The sequence below is a fragment of the Sorex fumeus genome, unplaced genomic scaffold, assembly GCF_029834395.1.
Source record: "Sorex fumeus unplaced genomic scaffold, SorFum_2.1 ptg000047l, whole genome shotgun sequence".
NCBI lineage: Eukaryota > Metazoa > Chordata > Mammalia > Eulipotyphla > Soricidae > Sorex > Sorex fumeus.
Genome location: NW_026606104.1, coordinates 37,122,614 through 37,134,928, shown reverse-complemented (window position 1 = coordinate 37,134,928; position 12,315 = coordinate 37,122,614). Strand labels below are relative to the sequence as shown.

The following is a 12,315-nucleotide window of genomic DNA, read 5'->3' as shown; positions in this document are numbered from 1 at the left end:
TTCTGCATCCAAAAATAACAAAGAGGGGGCCTGAGGTATGCAGCAGGTAGGGTGCTTGACTTAAATGTGGCTGACCCATTTTCCTGGCATCCCTTATGGTCCCTTGAGCCCTGCCAGGAGTGATCCCTGAGTGTAGAGGTAGGAGTAAGCCCTGAGTACCATGTGTTGTGACCCTTCCCCCCCCCCAAAAAAAACAAACAAGATTAAAACGTGTTTTTTAAAAAAGAATTGCAAGCAATTTTCACTGAAAACTGTGTGACTTTGTTAAAATAAATAGAAGACCAAAGAAACTGGAAGCTTTTCTGTATTCTTGGATTAAAGAATTGCTTTGCTGAAATGTTACCCATGTCAATATAAAGGGTCATTGCAATACTTATGTCTCCACTAACATTTTTCACAGAAATAAAATAAAGTGTACTAAAAATGTGCATGTATTCACAAAGCACCCAGTATGGCCTAAACAATTCACAGGTACCATACTTCTTGAATTCAAATGAAACCACAAAACTATCATCAAAATAACATACTATTGAACTGAAAATCAGACAGACACACAGATCAATGGAATAAAACTGAGACCCCAGAAATAAACTCACCACATATAGACATCAAGGTTATGAAAAAGGAGTCAAAAGATTATACAAGGGGGGGGGGAAATCTCCTTAATAAATGGTGTTGGGAATATAGACGTTTCTCAAAAAACTAGAAATTGAGCTCCTATTTGACCCAGCAATACCACTTCTGGGAATATACCCCAGAGATGCAAAAAAAAAAAAAAACCCACAGTAGAACTGACATCTGCACTTGTATGTTTATTGCAGCACTATTTACAATAGCCAGAACCTGGAAAAATCCCAAGTGCCCAAGAACAGATGACTGGTTAAAGAAACTTTGGTACATATACACAACACACAATGGAACACTATGCAGCTGTTAGAAAAGATGAAATAATGAAATTTGCATATAAATGGATCAACACAGAGAGTAGCATGCTAAGTGAAATGAGTCAGAGAGAAAGGAATAGACATAGAATGACTGCACTCATTTGTGGAATATAAAGTAATAGAATGGGAGACTAACACCCAAGGACAATAGAGATAAGGGCCAGGAGGATCTCTCCGTGACTTGGAAGCCAGCCTCACATGCTGGGGGAAAGGCAGCTGGGATAGAGAAGGGACCACTAAGTGAATGATGCTTGGAGGGCTTATTGGGGATGGAAGATGTGTGCTGAAAGTAGACTATAGACCAAACGTGATGGCCACTTACTACCTGTATTACGAACCATAACACCCAAAAGGAGAGTAAAAGGGAATATACTGCCACGGGGTCGGGGGAGGAGGGTGAATGATGGGGGTGGTGGCAGGAGGGATACTGGGAACATTGTTGGTGGAGAATGGGCACGGTGGAGGGATGGGTACTAGATTATTGTATGACTGAGATGTAATAATCACAGTCTTTGGGGAGTCTAGGTTTGTGGCCTTACATGAAAGCATGTCTTGCTTCTGTGCTTCTGTGCCAGGATTGTTTACAGAGTATTGCACATTTTGAAGGGAGACCCAGTTAGTGTAAATTTAATTTTCCTAGTAATTCTCCCAGATACCAATTTTCCCTTTTATTTATTATTATTATTATTATTATTATTTTATTATTAGTGAAACACCATGAGTTACAGTTGTAGACTTACAAATTTTTGTGCTTGGGTTTCAATTATACAATGATCAAATACCCATCCCTCCACCAGTGCCCATTTTTCACCACCACGGGTCCCAGTATCCCTCCCACCCCTAGCCCCCTCATCCCACCCTGCCTCTGTGGCAGGACATTCCCTTTTGTACTCTCTCTCTCCTTTTGGGTGCTCTGTGGTTTGCAAAAGAGGCATTGAGTGGCAATCATGTTTGGTCTATAGTCTACTTTTAGCATGCTTCTCCCATCCTGGGAGGATTCTCTCAACACCCTTTATTTGGTGCTCCCTTCTCTATCTGAGCTGTCTTTATCCCTAGAGTGTGCGGCTGGACTCCAACCTATGGAATAAACCTCCTGATACTTATCTCGGCTATTCTTGGGTGTTAGTCTCCTATTTTGTTACTTTATGTTCCCCAGACGAATGCAACCAGACACCAGTTTGGAAACAAGTAATTCACAGGTTAGTGAGATGTTTATATTAGAACTCATGGAAATATAATCACACAATAAGTTTCATTTTGTGGGTTGGTAAATCATGCAGTGATGTAAATGAAAATAATAAGAAAAATGTTTATAGGCGCTTATGAAAATAGGCATCCAAATGTCTTTTACCATGGTTTAACTCTTCTGTTTGACTAAATAAAACACTTCTGCTTGACTAAAACAGTTTTCTAATAAATACATTTGGGGGTTTCTGCTACCATAAAGCTTGGTATTAATATTTAGAATAGTTCTCACTTGCTTGCTCTCCTCACCGCACCCCTTACTGTACTTCCTGTACTCCTTGTCATAAGAATAGGAAAATCTTAAAAATAGAGGAGTCAGAGTGATAGTACAGCCAGCAGGGCACTCGCCTTGCGTGCAGCCAACCAAGATTTGATCCCCAGTACCCTGTATGATCCCCAAGTCTACCAAGAGTGATTCTACACACAGAGCAAGCAGCAGGCCCTAAGCACTGCCAGGTGTGACCCAAAAACCTAAAAAGGAAAAAGAACCTCCCCCAAATTAAACTTTAGAGGAATAGTCTTCTGCTTGTGTGGTGGCTTTGGTGTTATTTTCACCTTTTGAAAATGGTCGTCTTCGTGTGCACCTGCATGCAAAGCTGCTAATAAGGGGGAGCCTCCACCCACCCCCACCCCCAAGTCTGTCTGAGATTCAAATCCTGTGGTGACTACCTGAAGCCAGGTTGAATGGAGGGAGTTGGGTTCTGAGAAAGAAGAGAACACAGAAAAAAAAAGTAGGCAGAAGATAAGAATAAACACTTTGTCAAAGAAGACATACAAAATCTAACAAATAGATTGAAAAAAATCTCAGTGTCACTTAATCCTGGGAGAATGACATAACAAAAATATAAGAGATGAGTATTGGTGTGGGTGTGGGGGGGAAACAGATGCTTATACTTACTTTACTAGGGGGTAGGACTGTAAACTGGTTCAGCCATTATGGAAATTGCTATGGAGATTTGCCTAAATATTAAGATTAGAAATATATTAGCCAGCTATTCCACTTCTACACATTTAAACCAAAAATACAAAAGCACAAATTTGAAGAGATGTATGTACCCTATTTGCAATTTAAAATCTCCATTGATAATGAGTGAATAGAGATTTTGACTTATGTACACACACAATGTAGTACTACCCAGCCATAAAAGAAATTGTAGGGGCTAGAGAGACAGTACAAAGATTAAGGTGATTACTTTAGGTGCTTCAGTTAAGCCTAGCTTGGTCCTTGGCACTCCATATGTTCCCCCAAGCACCATGAGGAATGATCCCTAAGCACAGAGCTAGGAGTAAGTCCTGAGTACCACCGGGTATGTCCCAACCCTACCCCATGCCATCCAAAAGAAATGATGACACATTGCCATTTGGAACAGTATGGAAGGACCTAGAGGATATAATGATATACACAAATAAAGGTGAAATAAAAGATAACTTATCTAATTCTGACTTATTTGTTGTTAGGATATAGCCAAGGGGAAGAGCCTTGGATTCTTGATGGTCTTTTCCATAATCTTATCATGACCTTTTGTTCTTCTTAGAGCTTCTCCTTTTCTTTTTCCTTCTTATATTTATTTATTGAATCACTGTGGGAAAAGTTACAAAGCTTTCAGGTTTAAGTCTCGGTCATACAATGACCAAACACCTTTCCCTTCAGCAGTACTCATTTTTCAACACCAAGAACCCCAATACACCCCCCTCCCACCACTCCCAATGCCTGTGAGGCAGATGATTTCTACCTAACTCTTCTCTACATTGATTACATTCATTATTTCGACAAAAGAGGCACCAAGATTGTTTAGAATTTCCCCTCCCCCCCAACAATCAGAATTGCTGAAAAGGCATTGTGAAATACTTTGTTTTCTATAGCTGGTATGAGAATCATATAATGTCATATAATGATTTTGGATTTCTGCAAAGAGCCAGATCATTACGAGATTGGTTTCTGTGCGTCTGGTGTTATGGCTGTGCCGGAGAGCCACTAGTGGGGGGCAACTCATGACCTCGGTAGGGCGTGAAGGATGAGCCGGTGCTGCCCCCTTCCCATGAGACTGCAGTTGCCCCATCAACGCCGGCTCATATTTGGCTTTCCTATAAGCTCTGAGGCAGCAGCCACCTTGCTGCCGCGGGGCGGGGGGGGGGGGGGGGGGGGGGGCAAAAGGCGGAAGAGAGCAACACCCTTTCCCTTCCAGGGAGGCATGGTGCCGTAGTTTAACGCATGGACCATTCACTTTTCTGCTGCAAGCTGTCGGGTTCTGAACTAAGTCCTTTTGCCTCTGGAGCCATGGCCGTGCCAGAGAGCCACTTGTGGGGGGCAACTTGTGACCTTGGTAGGGCGTGATGGACGAGCCGGTATCCCTTCCCATGAGACTGCAGTTTCCCCTTCACCGCTGGCTCATACCTGGCTATCCAATAGAGCTTCTCCTTAGGGAGGCCTACCCTCTGCTGGGTGGTGCCAGTTTCCACTTCTGGGTGGTATCTTCATGCTTTAGGGATACTTCATGGTTGGTGACTTGGAAACTTCATTATATCGCTGTCCTCTCATTCATCAATTTGCTCGAGTGGGTCCAGTAACATCTCCATTTTGAGACTTGCTGTTACTGTGTTTGGCATATTGAATATATACATCTGGGTACTTGCCAGGCTTTGCCATGCAAGCGTGATACTCTCGGTAGCCGGGCTCTTCGAGAGGGGCAGAGGAATCAAACCAGGCTTGGCCAGGCTGGCTGCGCGCAAGGCAAATGCCCTACCACTGTGCTATCTCTCCAGCCCATTATATCACTACTTGTTTTTATTACTTCCCCAAAATCTCATTACCAGAGGTGCCCTGCCAGACTCCCTCCCTATAACACCACTAAGGGTCAACCTAATACAAACCATGGACTTAAGTTCACTATCACTATCACCCCGTTGTTCATCGATTTGCTCGGGTGGGCGCCAGTAATGTCTCCATTCGTCCCTGTCACGTGCTAGTGTAGCCTAATGGCATACTGGGGGCTCTTTCAGGGTAAGGTGAATGAGGACCATCATTGTTATTGTTTTTGGCATATCGAGTATGCCACGATAGCTTGCCAGGCTCTGCCGTGTGGGCAGGATACTCTCAGTAGCCTGCGGGGTTCTCTGAGAGCGAGAACTAGGCAATAAGAGGACTTAAGTTAAAATTTAAAATTATCTCCCCACCCCTGAAAATAGCCTACTAGATTTTTTTAAAAAAAATACTCATTGTTGTAATAAATGCATTATATGCTTCTGATGCCAGTGGGAGTCCTCAGGTGATTTTTAGTGAAGTAGGGAAGAGAAAATTCAAGAAGGACATCTACCCCTTCCTCTTTCCACCTTTTTCACCCAGGGAAGTGACTAAGGAAATCTAAGCCTAATAAATTTGCAGTGAACCCTGCTCTTTGCAGGAAAGAAAAGTTAGTCCTCGTTTGTATCCAGGCTTTTGGGTCCTCATCTTTCCCTCACAGAAAAGAATTTCAGGAGGAGATGAGCAGCTAAGTAAAATCATGTCTTAATTAAAAATTGGGGAGGTAGGAGAGAGAGTACAGCAGGTAAATCAATTGCCTTGCATGTGGTCAACCCAGGTTCAATTGTCAGAATCCCGTTTGGTCCCGAGCACTACCAGGAGTGATCCCTGAGATAGGATTAACCCTGAACATCACTGAGAATGGGCCCAACACAAAACAAAAACGAAAGAAATTTGGGAAAGGAGAGAGAGAGAGAGTGAGAGAGAGAGAGAGAGAGAGAGAGAGAGAGAGAGAGAGAGAGAGAGAGAGAGACCAAGCATAGGCTTCTCCAGCTTGGAGAGAGAGCCCCAGTACACATCCCAGTGTTAAGGTTATGAAAGTACACATCCCAAGAGGGGAGACGCAGGTGACACATGTGCTCAGGTACCACGTGGGCATACCTCCTCTGTTCCAGGTTGGCTTTTATAGGGCTTTTCCCAATCTGCCCCACATGGGGCTTTTAACCTAGGGAAGAGTCTGTTGCAAAGGTAGTTGCTAAGGGGAAGAGTTGGGAATAGTTGATTGTCTTTGATATTCCTTTCCTGGTCTTTGTTCCTGCTGTGGGACCTGGCAGCCTTAGGGTTAGTTGGTTTTATTACTTTCAAGAATTCATTGCCATGAATGGGGCAGGGGTGTCCCTTTCCCTATCTTCCTGCCTTCCCTGATACATATATACATATATATGTACATACATACACACATATTATTTATATGTAAACTTGATTACTGCACAAAAATTTAAAATGGGTTTTGTTATTGAGTCATGCCTCTCAAATCTTATTGTGACTACAGAACCCCTGGAGATCTTGTGAAAACTAAAAAAAAAAATAATAGGGGTCATACCCAACAGTGTTGGTTGGTGGGGAGATAGGCAGTGTGCCAGGGATCGTCCTTAGGGCCCAAAATATTCTAGGGATGTACTCTACCCCTTAAGATCCTTGGGCTCAGAGATTTGGGCCGACAAGTTCAGAATAAGGTCTCAGATTTCTAGCATGCCTGATTTCTAGCTCGAAGCAATGATCCCAGTGCTCTTGGTTGGGCAGCAGGATGTGCAAACAGGCATTCAACAAGACCAGAGAACCCTCTATGACCCACACCCTCTGTGATCTATATCTACATATAGGGGGAAAAATTTTATGATAATACTAAGCACTGTTTTCTGTGATAATTACTATTTTGTGTGTAGTATTGCCTGGACCCAGGGTCTTACACATGCAAGGTGTGTACTATACTGTTGAACAACATCCCTGACCCCTTGCTGTTATTATTATTATTATTATTATTATTATTATTACACATTCAGCTGTGATTACTCCTGGTTCTGTGTTTAGGGATCACTCCTGGCAGTGCTTGGAGAACTATATGTTGTGCCATATAGGGATAGAATTAAGCTGTGTGACATGCAAAGCAAGCACTTAACTTCCGTACATCTCTCCAGCCTATGGGTATTATTTTTTAATCTATAGTTAAAGTGCTTTCACTATTCCTCCCACCGTTTTTTTTTCTGAAACCAGATTTAAAAAAAAATTTAATTAAACAACTGTGATTTGCGAAGTTGCTGATAGTTGAGTTCTAGGCACCTAATATTTCAACACCAATCCCACCACTAGGGTCAACTTCCCTTCACCAGTGTTCTCATATTCCCTCCCCCCAACCCAGCCCCTGTCCTATCACCAGCTGTCAACTTGACAGGCACATTACAAAGTTCCATTGATTTCAGCTTAGCCGTAATGTTTTCAGTATTGTTGAGTCTGTTTTGGCTATACGACTAGACCATTCACCCATATCACCGGTATAACTGAAGCCCTGATGCCTGTTCACCCATTACTTCTAGTTCTCTTCTTCCTCCTTTGATTTCTTTCCTTCTCTGTCCTCTTCTTTAAATACTGGGGTCAAGGGTGATCTAGTATTCTCCCCCTTTACTACATTTCCTCATCCAGTATTCTATATACTCCAGATAAGTGAATTTATCTTGTATTTGTCTTTCTTCTTCTGGCTTCCTTCACTCAACATGATCTCTTCCAGTTCCATCTAGGTTACAGCAAATTGCATGATGACATCATTCCTTGCAGCTGCATCATTCCGTGGGTATGTAGACCACATCTTCATAATCCATTCATCCGTTGTTGGACACCTAGTTTGATTCCGTATCTTAGCTATTGTACTGAATGCAGCAATGAATAATGGTGTGCAAATGTCCTTTTGAGAATGAAACCACTTTTTTGTGTTAGAGTCACACCCAACAGTGCTTAAATCTTACTCCTGGCTCTGTGTTCAGGGATTGCTCCTGTAGGCTTAGGGGACCATATGTGGTGCTGGGAATTGAACCCAGGTCAGTCACATGCAAATCAAGCACCTTATCCACTGTACTATTTTTCCACCCCCATGAAACTACATTCTTTTTTCTGTTTGCAGACATGGAATTCCTTGATTAAACTAAAGTCATCTGCAAATATGGCAAGTTTAGGTATTTGGATGAAACCGTTGCTGGCAGGTAGACAGAGGGGGCCCCTAGCAATGATTTTTAGGGAAAAAGAAAATTAAGATGTGATTCAAAGCAGTTGCTTAGTCACTAGCCCTGAAAAAGTCACACTCAAGTTTTCTGAAAGAAAAAAAGAAAAAAAATATTGGCATAACACTGGATATCATGCAGTGAAGCCAAAAACTCCTGCACTTTTTGGCTTATAGATTTACCTCTAGGAGAGGTCCTTCCATGTAAGATATGGAATCCTTTGGGGCCTTGCTCATCTCAAGCACAGGGAAAACCCACATACACATTGTACTGAGAGATACATGACATTACTGCAGTGGTTAAGCAGATGGGCCAATATAAAATGTCAATGCTGGGTGCCAATTTTTTGAATAAGAAAACAGAACAAAATAAGCTCTTTGAGAATGATTTATTTGCTTTCTGGATCAAATCCCAGAGAGAGGTCTGAGCCACGGAGGGAAGTAGCCAAGCATGAAGTGAGAGAGGGAACCACTGAGTTGCAGGGCATCTGAAAGTCATTCAACGCTGTGCTCTGCACCCAGGATGGCTGGGCTTTCCAAGTTCCTGTACAGGCTGCAGTATCTTCCTATAAGTCATGCCAGCACCAGCCTCTGTTTACCTCTGGGTCTTGAACCATTGCTCGAAATGAAGGTCTCCTCATCTGCAGCAAAGCAGTGACTCTGCTGTCTCTGTCTTGCTCTCTTTCTTTTCCTTTTTCTGTCTCTGTTATAAAAACTAAACAGACTAAAGATTAGAACTATCCTTCACAACCCAGATGAGTCTCTTCTGAGTCTCAAAGGGCATTGCAGACCCTGACTGTCAAAGGGAGAAGCAGCTGCTCTAGAATTAACATGCCTGCAGAAGGGCAGCACAGGGGCTCCAGGCCCCCTGACTATTCCCTGAACTCAGTTATATGATAGATAAGTTGAATGATAGCAACTTGTTTACAGAACCTCAACCTTCTTCAAAAACCTCAGCAAAAAAGAGACCATGGATATTACCATAGGAAACGCAGGTTAAATGTAAAGATGTGTATGGATTTAAAGTAAAGGGACGTTCCATCACCACATGGTCCTCCAGCACTGCTAGGAGTGACCCCAAACACCACCAGAGGCATAGCTCCAAAGAACAGTCAGGTCTGACCCCAAAAACAAAAAACAATTACAAGAAAATAAAATGGAGAAAGGCATACCATCTTAATACTCATTCAAAAAGAAAAAAAAACCTCAGTGACAGTGGTGCAATGGTGGAGGAAAGTGAACACTCTGGTGGAGGTTGTATTGCAGGAATGTGTCATGTGTCATGCATGAAACCCTATCATTAATGATTTTGTAACTGTTAAAAATGCACATATATACACTAGATATTTATATACTATATATGAATACATTATATATACACTATATGTACATACACTATACACTCACACAGTTCTAAGAACTCATACAATTTGAAGCAACAAGGATGAAAGAGAATTATTATGCTGAGTGGAGTCAGACAGAAGGAAAGGATGGATACAGAATGATCTCTATCGTATATGGTAATTAAAGATACACAGCAAGGTAGTAACAGAGGTCCAAAGGCAACTTAGTTGGAGAAATGATCCACACAGTTTCACTGGGGAGGGGAAATTGGGAGGATGGGGTCTTGGAGTCCTTTGGACAGGGAAAGAGTACACTGGTGATGGGTACAGTGTTGAAATTATGTTCATAAGAAATCATTTTAATAGCATTGTAAACCACAGAATCTCGGTATTTTAAAGTTTGAATAAATAAATGCAAAACAGCCCACGAAAACTGGGCCTGTCCGTATTGACTCATACTCTGCTATCTCTTTTCTATCTCTGCTACTCTCATCAGCACCCAACCTGCTGCATAACTTCTTGTCACATCTTATCTCTCTAGTCTGTGTTTTCATTCAGTTTATCCCCAGGGGCAACAGAGATTTTTTTCCTGTTTACTCATGTACTCTAAGTACTTTAATTTTGGGAGTTGAGGACCACACCTACTCTTCTATGGGATTATTCCTGGCTTTGTGCTCAGGGATCAATCCTGTTGGTGGCTCAGGAGACAATATGCAATACTGGGTACTGAACCTGAACTTACCTGCTCTAAGTTCTTTCCCCCTAAGTGTTTAATTTTGTAGATCAGCCTTTTCTCAAAATGGCCACTACAACCTTACCCTGAGATGAAGGGAATCCTGTATAATAATGGGAGGGGCAGAAGTAGACTCAGGTACAACACAATTGGGAGATACTTTGAGTTTGTTCCTTAATGTAAGTAGATTTATTGGACGGGATGCTGAGCAATTTTTTTTTTCTGAAAAGAAGGCAGTTGGCCAAATATATTGGGAAACCTCTGTCTCATAAAAGCTGGAGAAGAAGCCAAACTGAAGACTTTGATCTCCTAGAGAAAGTCCTGGAAGACTGAGGCAAGAAAAGGCACTGACATCACCACACCAAGAGACCACTCTTGTGTTGCAAAAGCAAGGAATTTTATTGCTATCTCAAGCTAGGGTCCAAGTCCCACCAATGTAGCGGCCTTAGGAGAAGGACCCCAACTCTAGTTTCAGAGGGTATTATATAGCATATGGTTACATAAGCTACTCATTCTTTTTTATAATTTTTTATTTTATAAAGTAGTTCACAATGTTTCATTACATTTAGCATTCAACACCAATCCCACCATCTTTACACCTTCCCACCACCATATTTAGGATTTTCCATCCGAAACCCCAATCCCTGACCCAAAGCAGAGCCAAAATAATATATTTTGTATTGTTAGTTATGAAAGACCACTGAAAATGCTACCAAAAAATTATCCTTAGAGTAAATAGTGTGGAGATAGTTGTATTTCACCCAAGGACCATTAAGCCCTTCTGCAAGAGATCACTAACATATCGTTAAAGGTTGAACCTTGTGTGCTTCTCATTCTTTGCAGTTAACAAAAGACAATTTCTGGCACAAGTCATTGCTGATATGGCACATGGTGATTGTCTGAGCCCAAGGACTCCCCAAATGAGGTCTTGGTTGGCTATTTTCCCATTGTTTAATTTCTGGGGAACCAAAACTGTTTCAGCTACAGGAACTGAACCTGAGGCCTAGCTGATTTTTCTCATTTCTGCCACCTGTCATGGCATAGCCATTGCTTATTGTGTGGCTCATTTCTTCATTTCCACCCCCTTTTTTCCTGTGTCTTTAAGAGTAGTCATACTCTTGCAAGTTTAACTGTTCTATGGACTGTGGATCCCTAGCCAATTCAGTGTATCCTGCCCTAAGACCATAAGCTGTACTGTATTTATTCTTCCCTTAACAAAAACCACTAGCTTGCTCAGGATGCAGGGGCCCATGGTCAGGAGCAAATGCAGGACCACTAGGGGTCCCATGTGGGATGGGATCAGGGTGACAAGCTAATTTTCCTAGCTCCCTGCCGCTTCCCCAATATACCTGTAGCACAATCTTTACCATTAAACATAATTCAGGAGGACTGGAATCATCAGAGTAGGAAGGAGACAAACAAGAGGTTATGTGCAAGCAAGCTGCCAAGTATTGTTGGGTCCCTGGTATAGGGACTCTTCTAGCTGACCTGTGGTATAATTTCTGGGAGGCCACTCTATAGTTTTGATTACAATAGGCTCAGTAGGTCCCTTGGCAAGCAAAAACTTGGGCACGTAAGGAGTTCGCTCCACAGCTGTAACTAAGAGCATGCAGAAACAGAATAACCTGTGCCCTTCCCTTCCCTTCCTTTGATCAGTTTCTTCCGTCTTATCTTGAGGGGGGTCATCTCCTGTTGTCCGGACAAGCCACTGGTTGGTGTTGTTCTGTCTCGGGGGTGGGGGGAGGAGCTTTTATATGTGAAGCAAGGACCCAGGTTTTGATTCCATCCACCTTCAGAGCCGTTGGTGTGGTCAGGATCACAGTGTAAGGACCTCTTCATCAAGGTTCACAGTTGGCAGTCTTATGTCACCTGATCCAGACCAGATCTCCCAATGTGTAGAAAAGAGGAGTTACTAGTTTCCCTTCACTCTGGCGGGTGCTACCAGCCCCACATGGAGCTGGGCCTTGATACCTGTGGGGCCAGTAATGAGTGGAGAAGAGAGAGATCATACATTCTGGCTTACACTTCCTTTTTCAAGG

General features: G+C 42.5%; 1 protein-coding gene across 2 annotated transcripts in view; it reads left to right on the top strand.

The window, feature by feature from the left end:
* The window catches only part of LOC130031877 (phospholipase A2, membrane associated-like), a 65,974-nt gene that overhangs the window by 39,969 nt on the left and 13,690 nt on the right, over positions 1–12,315 (top strand). The window contains exon 1 of one of the 2 annotated variants that reach the window (XM_056123414.1): positions 7,756–7,777. The exons of the other annotated variant lie outside the window; for it this stretch is intronic. The gene's annotated coding sequence lies outside the window, so the exon portion shown is untranslated. Of the gene's footprint in view, positions 1–7,755; positions 7,778–12,315 lie in introns of those variants that run through there. 2 annotated transcript variants of the gene reach the window in all.